The sequence below is a fragment of the Hesperophylax consimilis genome, chromosome 30 (genome assembly GCF_061612785.1).
Source record: "Hesperophylax consimilis isolate HC1 chromosome 30, BYU_Hcon_1.0, whole genome shotgun sequence".
NCBI classification, from domain to species: Eukaryota; Metazoa; Arthropoda; class Insecta; order Trichoptera; family Limnephilidae; genus Hesperophylax; species Hesperophylax consimilis.
Genome location: NC_142865.1, coordinates 3235281 through 3247658, shown reverse-complemented (window position 1 = coordinate 3247658; position 12378 = coordinate 3235281). Strand labels below are relative to the sequence as shown.

The 12378-nt window shown below is 34.1% G+C and overlaps 1 protein-coding gene and 1 long non-coding RNA gene across 2 annotated transcripts in view; both read right to left on the bottom strand.

Annotated features, from left to right (window-relative positions):
- The window catches only part of LOC149409528 (serine/threonine-protein kinase MARK2-like), a 357017-nt gene extending 347018 nt beyond the window's left edge, over nt 1–9999 (bottom strand). Inside the window, exon 1 of the mRNA XM_089649603.1 lies at nt 9775–9999. The gene's annotated coding sequence lies outside the window, so the exon portion shown is untranslated. The remainder of the gene's footprint in view (nt 1–9774) is intronic.
- Nucleotides 1–12378, bottom strand: part of LOC149409526 (uncharacterized) — a 242307-nt gene that overhangs the window by 106020 nt on the left and 123909 nt on the right. The window lies entirely within an intron of this gene.

The following is a 12378-nucleotide window of genomic DNA, read 5'->3' as shown; positions in this document are numbered from 1 at the left end:
CTCTGTTATTCTCAAAACTAACCGTCGAAGTATCCAAACCAGGGATTTCAATTAGGAACAGAAGTTCGCTACAATCAATGTTGAAGTAATTGTTGAATTTGGAGATAAGATATACCGGAGAATTTTTTTCTGGATATGTTAAATCGATTAACCAAGATTACAATAGGTAGATAAGTGAAGAATTCACACCGAATAATAATTTATCTCCTGAAAAGTGGCAGTTATCGAGGAGAAAATTCAATTTGTATGCCGGGGTGTGTGTGGCGAACTTCCCAGTGATGTTGAAAATAATATTCACAACGTGAATATTGGACGACGAGCGGGTGTAATCCATACATAAACCATATGCTATTAGGGTCTCGACAAGACGGAGGTACGTTAGGGGTTCGTCAACCAGACGGGTCGTAAATACAGGACGAGCGGAACCGATGTGATGGAAAAGATATCAGGAACATATAAAAGTTGATTATATTGCTTTCAGAATATGAAGGTGTGATGGAAACGATCTGAGGACGTGAATATATTCACCGTGGTAGGGTACATGTTTATACGTCATGTCATTATCTTCATTTAATCCGGTATCAGCAGGAGATTTTTTTGGGATGCCGTGTGGACAGTGTAAAAACAATAAAACAGCGCTCTTGTTAACTCTACTGGAGAAAATTATATACTGGAGATTCTTAGATTCCTAGATTTTTTAATTACATATTAAAGATTCTGTAATTAAATACTATAGATTATTTCATTAAATACTGCGAGTAGAGCACATCTTGGCATTTTTTATTAAATTTTATCTTTAGTGCAGAAACAAGCAGTACATAATTACATAGAGGACAATAGTTACAAAGTCATACGAGTTAATACAATAATTGGTACCAATCATGGTCACTGACATATATACATAATGTATGTGGCATATTATACATTTTACTTAAGCTAAGTTAGTTAGTAAAGTTAGTGTGTGTGGATGTGTGTGTTATGTAAGCTGTCGTACCCTTAAATTAAATATACCAATCCTAAGAGAAAGTCCAGTTATATTCAATTTTTCAATTAAGTCCTAAATCCTGTATCTAAATTTCGCCAATAAACAATTAGATAATGTTAATTAGGTGTTAATCTCAAGTGACCTACCAGGTAAGTATTGCACTGTATATTTTCTCCATAAATAGTTAAGTAATAACATAGATCACTGTAGAAATGTATTAAAAGTTTGTACAGCGCCCTTGAGGTGATTTTGCACAAAAACGGCGCTACACAAGTCATCCAAGTATTATTATTATGTGTGCGAATTCAGTGTGCTAAAAATTTTTTTCTTAAAAGAGGCAGAGAATCAAAAAATATATCGGTATTTGTGCTTGTTTGAATTGAGTTGAATGTCTGAAGGATGCGAAAAATGGGGGAATTATTTATTTGCTATAATCGAGCATTTTTTTCGTCAGCCTAGAAAAAACATAAATCAAGACTATAAAAAATTTAGGTACAATTTTTTTTTTTTTAATGTGGAAAATTAAGATCGGAAAACATTTTAATGCAGGGTGCAGCAAAACAGAATTTACAGAATTGGGGTCTATTTTATTTTATTCGGTACATCACGTCGTTTTATAGTCATATAGTACGCTATAGTGTACAAGCCTAGTATAAATTAGTTCTACTATTGTCACACTGGTATATATTTCTTTTGAATTGTGCATTGTCTTAATGCACTTATATTAATAACTGCATCACTTGCAATAATGTTATTGTGAACACATTAATTGTTCTGTAATTTATTGCTATTATTATCCTGTGTACCACTGTACGATTGTAATTCGATCACCACTGTATTGTAAAAGCCATTTTATGGCGTTTGAATAAGTAAATATCTCGACGGATTTCGCCGCTATATTCCGGCAATTTCCTCCTGAATTCGATCCTTGCCTTCTTCAACGGATAACGGTGATAACGGTGTTTGTTCCTAAAACCGAACAAAACTTAGTCGGTTTGAATATTCGAACATTTGTTTTATAAAAATAGATTATTTATCTATTTAAATACATTGAATATCGAACGCCGAAATCGGCAGAAAGTGTTCACGAAATGATATTTAAATTCAGTTTCGATATGGACTGATATTATTTGAAATTGGTATCCACCAGTAGCTTTTTGTGGGTCAGAGCGGTATTGAAACGTGGCCTAAGTAGATTTGGCCAGATTTATACACATTACGGAGCACAGTGCGGAACGTTTTTAAGTTTTTTTTTTCATTTTATGTAAATGTGACAATAGAGTCTGGGAGTTTTACAAGATGCTTTTTTTTCATCCAGTTTCCATACGAGTCGTCTTTTTATAATATGAATTAGGGATGAAAAACAGGACGTGTTGTATTGGTACGTATTTTCGTATATTGGCGGACATTATTTGACATCTGTCGTATCTCATTGTGCATATTTATTTATTCACATTTGGAAAATGGACATTTTACACTTTATCAGTTTGTGCATTATTTTTACACACAACATAAAATAAAATAAATAAAACAATTCTGAATTTTGTCTTTTACCCCTTATTAAGAAAACATAAAAAATAAATTAAAAAAATTCATAAGAAAAATATTTATTTTAAGTAGATTATTTTGGTGGAAATTGACAATGATTGAATGTTATAAAAATGAGTTAGAAAATAACATTAATTTAGTTCAATACGGAATTATACAAGACAAAAACAGTGAAGACAATAGTGTGCAATTCTTTGCACACTATTGTTTGTTTTATAATATGTAAAATTTTGCTAAAATATACTACAACATGTGTTTAGTAGTGACTGTGAACTTATATGGATGGATGTTGATTTGATTAAATGACAACTACGAGTATGTATTTATTTATTTATAATGGGTTTTGACAGATGTTCTCACTTACGTGAGAACTATCCAGTTACAAAAACTCAGTTAAGTTACAGACAAAAATCTACAAATTACATACATACAGGTAAAAATGCAATTAAATACTGGTTACGGTACTAAGTATCCGTATGAAAATAATGGTTCCATGATAACTCAACACAATGACAAATCAACACACCTTTAAAAAATCGTTTAAAAGTCATTAAAAGCGAAGAAAAACCTACGTAACAATATATAACCTTGTTTTTGTCACCGAAATCGATGGTGGTGTGAAGCAAAGATTTTTCATATAGGTCCGATACACTTTGCACATGGGATTGAAAAAATGCATCGTGTAAAACGTCCATAAAACTACACAGTGATACCGACAAGCAGTAGGTAGTAGGGCGACCAACGATAGGACTAGTTCAGATTCCATCACGAACAAACAATAATAATAGCCCGACCTCTGTCGTCCTCCATAACCAAACAAGCACCGCAGCCCGGTCACGTAGTTACGGCGTTATTCTGGGGCGGCCATTCTTACACACGTAACTACACTTTATACCTACACTGATGCGATGGGGAAATACATTATAAGGTTTTTTTATGCAAAGCACAAATAATAATAATAACATGGCATTTATATAGCGCAGTTTAGTGTTATTTCACTTCAAGTGCCCTTAACTACTGGTATAACAAACTTAATAAATGGTAGTCCAGTATTAGTGGTTCTTAAAATTATTCCTACAGTGTGCCTAACCCAATACAGATCTAATATTATAACACTAAATACACTGTTTATACTAAGTGATGACAAAATTTAGAATAACAATAACAGCAGAACAGAACAAAACAAGAATATTAAAACTATAACATAAAATAAAACAGGAGGCAGTTTGTGCTCAGAAATGAGAATCTTCTGAGGAGACATTTTAAAAAGGTACAATAAGGAGACAACCGAAACCAAGCAATTACCGGAAGTTTTAGAATATGGCTTATTATAAAATATTGAAAAGATGTTAAAATTTATGACTGGTAAGATTTTTTAAATAATATTGTTTTTAAAGCCCGTTTAAATTCAGCCGAATTCTGGAGATTTAGTAAGAGCTGAGGGAAGTCTATTCCAGATGAGCGGGCCTGTTACACTAAAAGAGCGATCATAGTAAACGGCTCGATTACACCTAGAAAGTTCGATTAGAGGATTACTAACATCTAGATCTGCTGACCTATTGTAGAGAGAGTAAGCTGTCTATTGCTTAAGTTTTGTCGGATACATAGTTCCGATATATAGGCTGGCATTAGGATAACAAATTATGAGACTGAAACACAAATATAAAAATACAAATAAATCTTCCGAGAAAAAATAAGTGCCGCCGACGGGAATTGAATAGAACGGAAATGGAAGAGTTTTTCAATTAATACTTGTGTTTCAGGCTGACAATTATTGCTTACAATAATTTCTTATCCTTTGTGCTTTGCATCAAAGACCTTGTCGTTTTTTAACATTTCTTATTTCAACACAAGCATGTGTCACTATGTCTTACACTCGTTCTCTAAATACTATAATTTACGATTATAAGACAAAGGGCGAAACAGTATCACGTGTAAATTCCGTAAAGGATCTCGGTGTCGTCTTTGATCCCGAACTGAAATATTCTGACCATATATCGCGGCTCACTCAGTCTTGCTACAAACTTCTTGGGTTCGTCATTAGAACATGCAAGCAGTTCAATAACCAAGATGCTATGTTAGCATTGTTTGATGGCATACTGAGAAGCAAGTTGGAGTATGCGAGCGATGTTTGGGCACCGTACCACCAGAAGTACATTGATATGTTAGAGCAAATCCAGAAGAAATTCCTCAGGTATGTCTACATGCGGACGCATGGAACCTATCCTAGGTTCATGCACCATATCGACTTACTTGAGCAAACTGATTCTGTGAGTCTGGAAACTAGGCGGAAAGCACGTCTAGCTATTCTGTCTTTCAAAATTTGGAACAATTATATCGATAACCCATTCCTCTTGAGATGCTATGATTTATATGTACCAGACCACTACAGCCGAAGTCGATACCATGACCTATTCAGAGTACCAAAAGGCAAAACCGACGTTCTGGCAAAGAATAGCATGACGAGGGGAGTGGTGCTGTTAAACGAACTTGCAAAGAATTTGGATGTAAGTGACTGTTCTCTAAATGACTTAAAACAATTATTGAAGAGTCACCTAGCTAAATGCTGTTACGACTATGTAAAATTGTACTGTATTGGAATAAATATTTTGTTGTACAATAAAAAAATAACAGTAACATTGTGGTACACAGTAGTGAGTGGTGGAAAAGTCGAAGGCTCCCGAAAAAGACATTAGCAATAGCGAAGCATTGCGATGGATACACTAGTTTCATATACAGGGTTTTCCAATAAGAGGTGTTATTTTGAATAGCCCGCTATTTCGGTAGATGTTACTTTTGAAGCTGTCATTTTTTGACATTTGACAAGTAGAAACTACACCATTAATAAAAATGGAACTACACACGCTTCAACAACGCATTGAAATTATTAAAGTTCACTTGAGTGAATCAAATGCAAATCATCTTGAGTGATGAGGCCCATTTCCACCTCGGTGGCTTCGTCAACAAGCAAAATTGTCGCATCTGGGGCTCGGAAAACCCAAGAGTTATTGTTGAAAAGCCTCTCTATCCTCAACGTGTGACGGTTTAGTGCGGTTTATGGTCCGGCGGAGTCATTGGACCTTACTTTTTCGAAAATGAGGCTGGAGCAACAGTTACGGTGAATGGATTGCGCTATCGAGAGATGATTAATGATTTTTTATGGCCGGAATTGGATGGTATTGATCTGGACAACGTTTTTTTTTTTTATAGTGAATACCTCACAAGAGTCCCAACTGCTCCCGTCTGGAGCCGGTGAGACTATGGCATCCCCAATTGGGGGATGTTGTGAGGCTGAAGGTAAGTGGGGAAGGGAAATAGGAAGGTGGGGAAGTACCTGGCTATTCAGATCTAGTCACTAAACACGGCTAAAGCCATTTGGAGCAACGTTTCAATTCTGAATGGTGGTCTTACACCAGGGCGATACTGGTAGTATCTTCCACTCTGGAACGTGCCGCAAATATACTATATATTATTTTAATTAATTAATTGTGAAATAACACAAATTAATCAAATAAAATTTATTTGCGCACGCCGGGTTCGAACCCGCGACCTTCGGAATGGCAGTCCAATGCGTTACCACTGGACTATGCCGGCCGTCAAACAACGTTTACTTTCAACAAGATGGCGCTACGTGCCACACAAGCAACGAGACCATTGATATTTTATGATTGAATATCAAAATAACACCTCTTATTGGAAAACCCTGTATATCTTAAAAAGGCCTACAGAAAAGTCCGCGACGGAATATGTCTATCACATAAGAATAACCCCCAGCAACAGTACAGGTACAGGTCAGCAAGTTTGAAGATATTTTTAATAAATCAACAATATTAATTTTTCTGCGCGTATGCTTATATTTAACCGTGATCTACACATATTGCTTTTGATATATTTACACCGTTGCTATTAAATTATTAAACTTCCACAGACTAAATTACTAACACTAAATTAATAACACTTAATGTTTAAAAATAACTAAAAATATATGAAAGACAACCTTCTTAACGTTCAAAACAGACTCAAACAAAACTCGTTTGCCTCGCTGGCGAAAAGGCAAAAATAATATTAAAATTTAACGAGATGTTATAATGTCAAGCTTCTCCCCTACTTTCTTTGGCTTATATTTCAGAGCATTGAAATCATAAACCTAATAATGTCAACGAGAAGGGTTCAAAGGAGACTCGAGTATTTTTATTAGAAGGTACAGAGACCGAAATAGTAAAATAAAATAGGTCCTTTACAACTCGTTTTAGGTAACTTTATTTCGACGGTAAGAAATAGGACACAATGGGGTATCTCACCACCCCCTTGATAGCTTATTCACGGGATAAGGCATATCAATAGATCTATATAGAAAAATGCTTGTTTGATCGTTGTCCACTGCATGCCAAAAACTACTGGAGCGATCTCGCTGAAAATTTCAAAGTTTGTTCTTATTATTGCAAGGCGTGTTTGGAGCAGGGGTAGGAAACCTTTCTTTTCGCCTTCGCAGGCCATTTCGCTGTTTGCAGTATCATCGCGGACCGTACTTTTCAGATTTGGTCGGTGGGCGGGGGGAGGGGAGTGTGTTTCAGATCCTCGATAATAATAACCTCATTTTATTTACCAAGTACGAATATTATTTTTATATTTTATACATATTGTTTATACGTATTTTTTTAATGAGTATCTAATGTTTATAAGACAAGGTTTTTTATATAACAATTAACAATTGTAACAATTATATATTGTAGTGTTCACATTTAAAAAAAAAACTAGAGGTGGATTTTGTCCGGAATCGATTTATATGAAAGAGTTATGTATTATTAAAGAAGAAAGTATTATGAAAAAGTCCTATAAAAGAGTTACACGAAAGAGTCATATTATGAAAGAGTTATATGAAATGACGTATAAATGTAAATGAAGCAAGCAGTACGTCAAATGGTCGAAGGGTAAGGTTCTTGATTATGAATCTGAAGGTCACGGAATCAAAATTTTTGTTGATTAATTTGTATTGTTTCAGATTAAATTCAATAATATAGATAGTATATTTGCGGCACCTTCCAGAGTGAGAGATACTTTCAGTATAGCCCTGGGGTAAGTGAGACTATTCAGAATTGAAACGACGCTTGAAATGGCACTATTCGAGTTTGGAGACCAGATCTGAATAGCCAGGTATTACCTCAACTTCACCTTCTTCAGCCTCACAACATACCCCAATTGGGATGCCATAGTCTCACTGGCTCCAGACGGTCAAGACTTAATCACGAATATAGAATCACGATTGGGGTTGCCATGGCATTGACTTGGGAGGGTTTTGAAATGGGATAGGGGAAGGAGATGAGTAAGAAGAAGGTTAGAAAGTATCTGGCTTTTGGGATCTGCTCACTATACAAGTCATTTTGTAGAAATAGTTACAATTCACATATTAACCTTAATTTGTCAAAGTAAATACGAAAAAATACTCACGTTTCTAAGAAAATCAGATTTCGTCAGATTCTAATTATTTTGTTCGCTGACCTAATAGACCTTCCTTTGTTAAACAATTGCTTCTCTCGTCACATCCTGACTCCATAATGCACTGCGTTGAGTTACAAGTTATAACTCAAAACCAACTCCACTAAACGTGGACGAAAAATAATTATATGTATTTTTAAAATAACCAACTCCAAAGGAAACAAATGCGGAAAACGGAAAATATTAAAACTATGTATTGACACTAATACTTTAAACAAATTCCACTAAACATAGAAGACAAAAAACATTTTAAAAATATTTAATTACAGGAAAGAAATGTAGAAAATTGAAAATAATTTAATTATCGACACAAAAACTGTAAACTGTAAACACTACAACAATAACGTATATTTTTCAAATATAATTATGCAGAACATTATGAACGATAACTCATCACTGTCACTCGTCAAAAAACACTTTAATTTGAGTGACAGCTGTTTCGCCAGACGTAATTTTCGAACACACTTCTGAATAATCCATTATTTTTGACGCAAAAAAAAACGACAAAAATCCACAAAAATTCATTCTGACAGTTGTTGACGAAATTGCAATTTATATCATCGCCCACATTTTATAACAACACCCAAACCGGTTTCGCTAATTACACTGAAAACATATTGATTTTCTTAAATTCATAAGAACCTTAGTTTTTTTTAAATGTGTCGAATAGAATTTCGATTTTGTTTTCCTGATTGAATGAATCGAAAGCGAAATCTTGGAAGTGGAAATCAACCAACTTAACGACATCTGATCGAGCTTTAACTCGGCAGATAGACTCGTTGTCGATGACAATGCATTCTATTAACTTTCGGCGACACACACGTACGCATTTATCTGAAATTGATAGCATATTTAATTCAAATAGATGTATTTAAAAAGAACATAAATATGTCGAATTTAATCGCCTGTCTAAAATTAAGGTGATGCACTACGTCGTGTAGTATTTAAATTGAGCCGCTATCAATAACAACCCTTACGTAGATGGCGATAAGGTTTAAATTCCCGCTTAACACCATCCGCCTGTTTTGATTTATGCAAGAAAAAAACATGGCCAAAAAGTGCCTTTTATTTTATATTGTGGATGTTCAGGCATAAATATTTAATTTTTTTTCGATCATTTTATAAATAACTTAATTTGCCACATTATACAATAAAATCATAACCGAAAATGGGTTTGTAAGTAGGAGATTTTGAACTTTAAAGCAGTTTTCATAGGCCTTATACATTATTTTTTTCTGGGCTTATAAAAAGACTTAACTAAATAATACTCGATTATTTCAAAGGCCAAGATGTATTCTATTCGCAGTATTTTATTAAAGCATCTGAAACATTTCTAGGCGACCAAATTTTCAAACCAAAAACACATAATTTACTACGTATGGCATCGCCTTAAACGGAATTGATAAGCGTCACTACGCACCCAGTATATTTGGGCATTTGCGGGGTAAGAGAGAACTGCGGACGGGTGTTCCAAAGAAGTCAAAAAAACTTTTTTTGAAACATTCCACGAGACAAAAAAACTCGCAAACTCGCCTTCTTTAAATTGATTAGCCCGTAATTATCTGCCTTGAACAAGACATTATTGCCGAAACCGGTTGGCATGTTGCTAAAAATAAAGCGATGCAGACAAAACTAGAATCACATTCATCACAAAAAATAACATCGTTTGGCGAAACCACTGTCACCTAAAAATCGAAACGCAACAACAATCATATTTATTTCACTCGTATTTTTTTTTAAAATACCTCGAATAACTGAACACTAGACAACTTTATCAATCCGAATAAATTGATGATCTCAATCGACAAGAGAACGAACAGCGAACAAACAACAACGGAGCGGAGAGAACTGGCCGCGTCCGCTCTGTGCGAGAAATGTTCCCGAACTAAAAATGTGGAAGTGCAAAGTACTAAGGTACTGAATACGCGCGTCGAGTCCGGTAGTAGGTGTTGGGTATTCGAAGTACTGTACTCTGTATGGGTATAAGCGTGTTTGCTTTTGTACGTATGGTGTTCGGAATCTCGCACACCGATCAGACCCATACAAGTGCTAAAATGTGATCTATATCGATTTGAAAGAAAAACTGGCATGCATTGCAAAATACTATAACATTTCATGTTTGTTTTACTAACATCAACATTGTTATTAAATATTGTTCCGCTACTACTTTCATAACCCTAAGTACCTATCTTGTACTCAAATAATTATACGCAATAATAAGTCGCCTTAAATATCAATACAAATTGAAAATATCTCCCGAGTAAAAATAAATGCCACCAACGGGAATTGGACCCGTGCCTTCTGATGTCCGGTCAGGTGCTTTGTATCCACTGAGCTATCTCGGCTTATTTCCAACCCGCCAAATGATTCAATATGTACTAGTACCTCAATCAACAATTACTGCTTATTATATTTTTTCCACCTGTAAACAACTAATTTTATTTTTGTAGGAAAGGCTTTGTTAGTGCTAAATTTGTCACTAGATTGCGTCGAGACATATAATATTTTAATTTATTGGTGAAATGCATTTTTTTTATCGAAGGAAGCAAATACTTTGTGATGTGACATTATATATTAAATGAAAAAAATACACTTTGTAAAACACCACTTTTATTATGAATTAATATTAACAGCCAACCAGGTTTCGCTTAGCTCAAGCTTCGTCAGGGCTTATTATATTAACTAAAGTTAACCCTGACGAAGCTTGAGCTAAGCGAAACCTGGTTGGCTGTTAATATTAATTCATAATAAAAGTGGTGTTTTACAAAGTGTGTTTTTTTCATGCATTATTTTTACTCGGGAGATATTTTCAATTTGTATTGATATTTCAGACGACTAATTATTGCTTATAATTATTTGTTATCCTTTGTGCTATGCATAAAACCTTGTCAAACTTTTAACAGACAGACACGGATGGCGACTTTATTTTATACTATTTAGAGATATAAAAGCCTTCAGGGCGTGAATAAATAAATAAATAAAAAATAATAAAAGTGTTTTTAGTTTGAAATTTTTTCGTGTTAAAATTTTGAATCAAGACTGTAAGAAAGCGTACTCAAAAATACCCTTTTTCGATTTTACTTTCTTTGCATAATTCGCAAAATTAAGTCAGATTGTGATCGGAAAACATTTTAACTATTACGTACCTGAAGTTAAAAATTATCAAGGGGGGTCACCAGAGTACCCCATATCGCGGGGCAATCGTGTCTCTTTATACGCCATTTCCAGTAAAACTCTGACGGTAGGTATACAAAAGTAGTAAATAATGTCAATCATTAAGGCCCCGTAGTAAGCGTTCAAAGATGGTTTTAAAGGGAGAAATGTAAATACGAATGTTAGATGGAGCGCGCTAATATTAAAAAAACCGATAATAATTAAGTGAAAATGGCGAAAATATTTAATAAAACACGACTCGTTTTGAAATTTTCTCTCTTTAAATGTAATATGTAGATTATATTTTCATATTATTAAATGAAGGCCTCAGCACGGGCAAGCCACCAAGTGAGGCCTACATTAATGGAAAACATAAATTGTAAAAAATAATGTACCAAATAAAAAAATAAAAAAAATCAAAAATAGAGCAAATACCTCTCGACAAATGTTTTAGTTGTGAGTTGAGATGATTTTGCACAAAAACGGCGGTATACAAATCATCAAAAAAAAAATCCAATTATTATTATTATTATTAAAGATACACTGTGAATTTTTTCACGCCTATAAAATATTAAATAACAGAACAAAACGTGTTTTTAACAATTTTCGGAGCTTACTTTGCGATTTTTTTTCTATCGAGAGAATTTCGGTTCCATGATAACTCCTCAAAATGACAATTCAACACACCTATAAAGTTATGAAAAGTGATGAATCAACAACTAGGTTAAATAGTTACATATGTAAATCACGTTTCATAACTTTAAAGCACTTTTAATAGATGTTTTGAATTGTCATTTTGATGAGTTATCCGGTCGCCGTTGTTACAATTGTTCAGAAAATATATTTTTGGAATTTGAACCAGCAACCTTTGGACCCAGAAACAAAGTGCTTAACAGAACATCTATATATAAATTTTAATTCATTGAACAATAATGGCCACTAATCAATCGTAGGTAATATTGAACAATATGTCAGAACGCGAATATTTCGACAAAACAAACAGAAACGCGAAGTTTGGCCAGCATTCCAATATGTAATATTCGTTACGCATACCAATATAATACTATTATTATGTGATATCGCTTTCAATAATATATTCATGGGCTGGAAACCAGAGATTCTCAACATTTTACAAATCACGGAACTTTGTTTTATTGTTAAAGATAAATAATACGCAGAACCAAAATCACTACGGT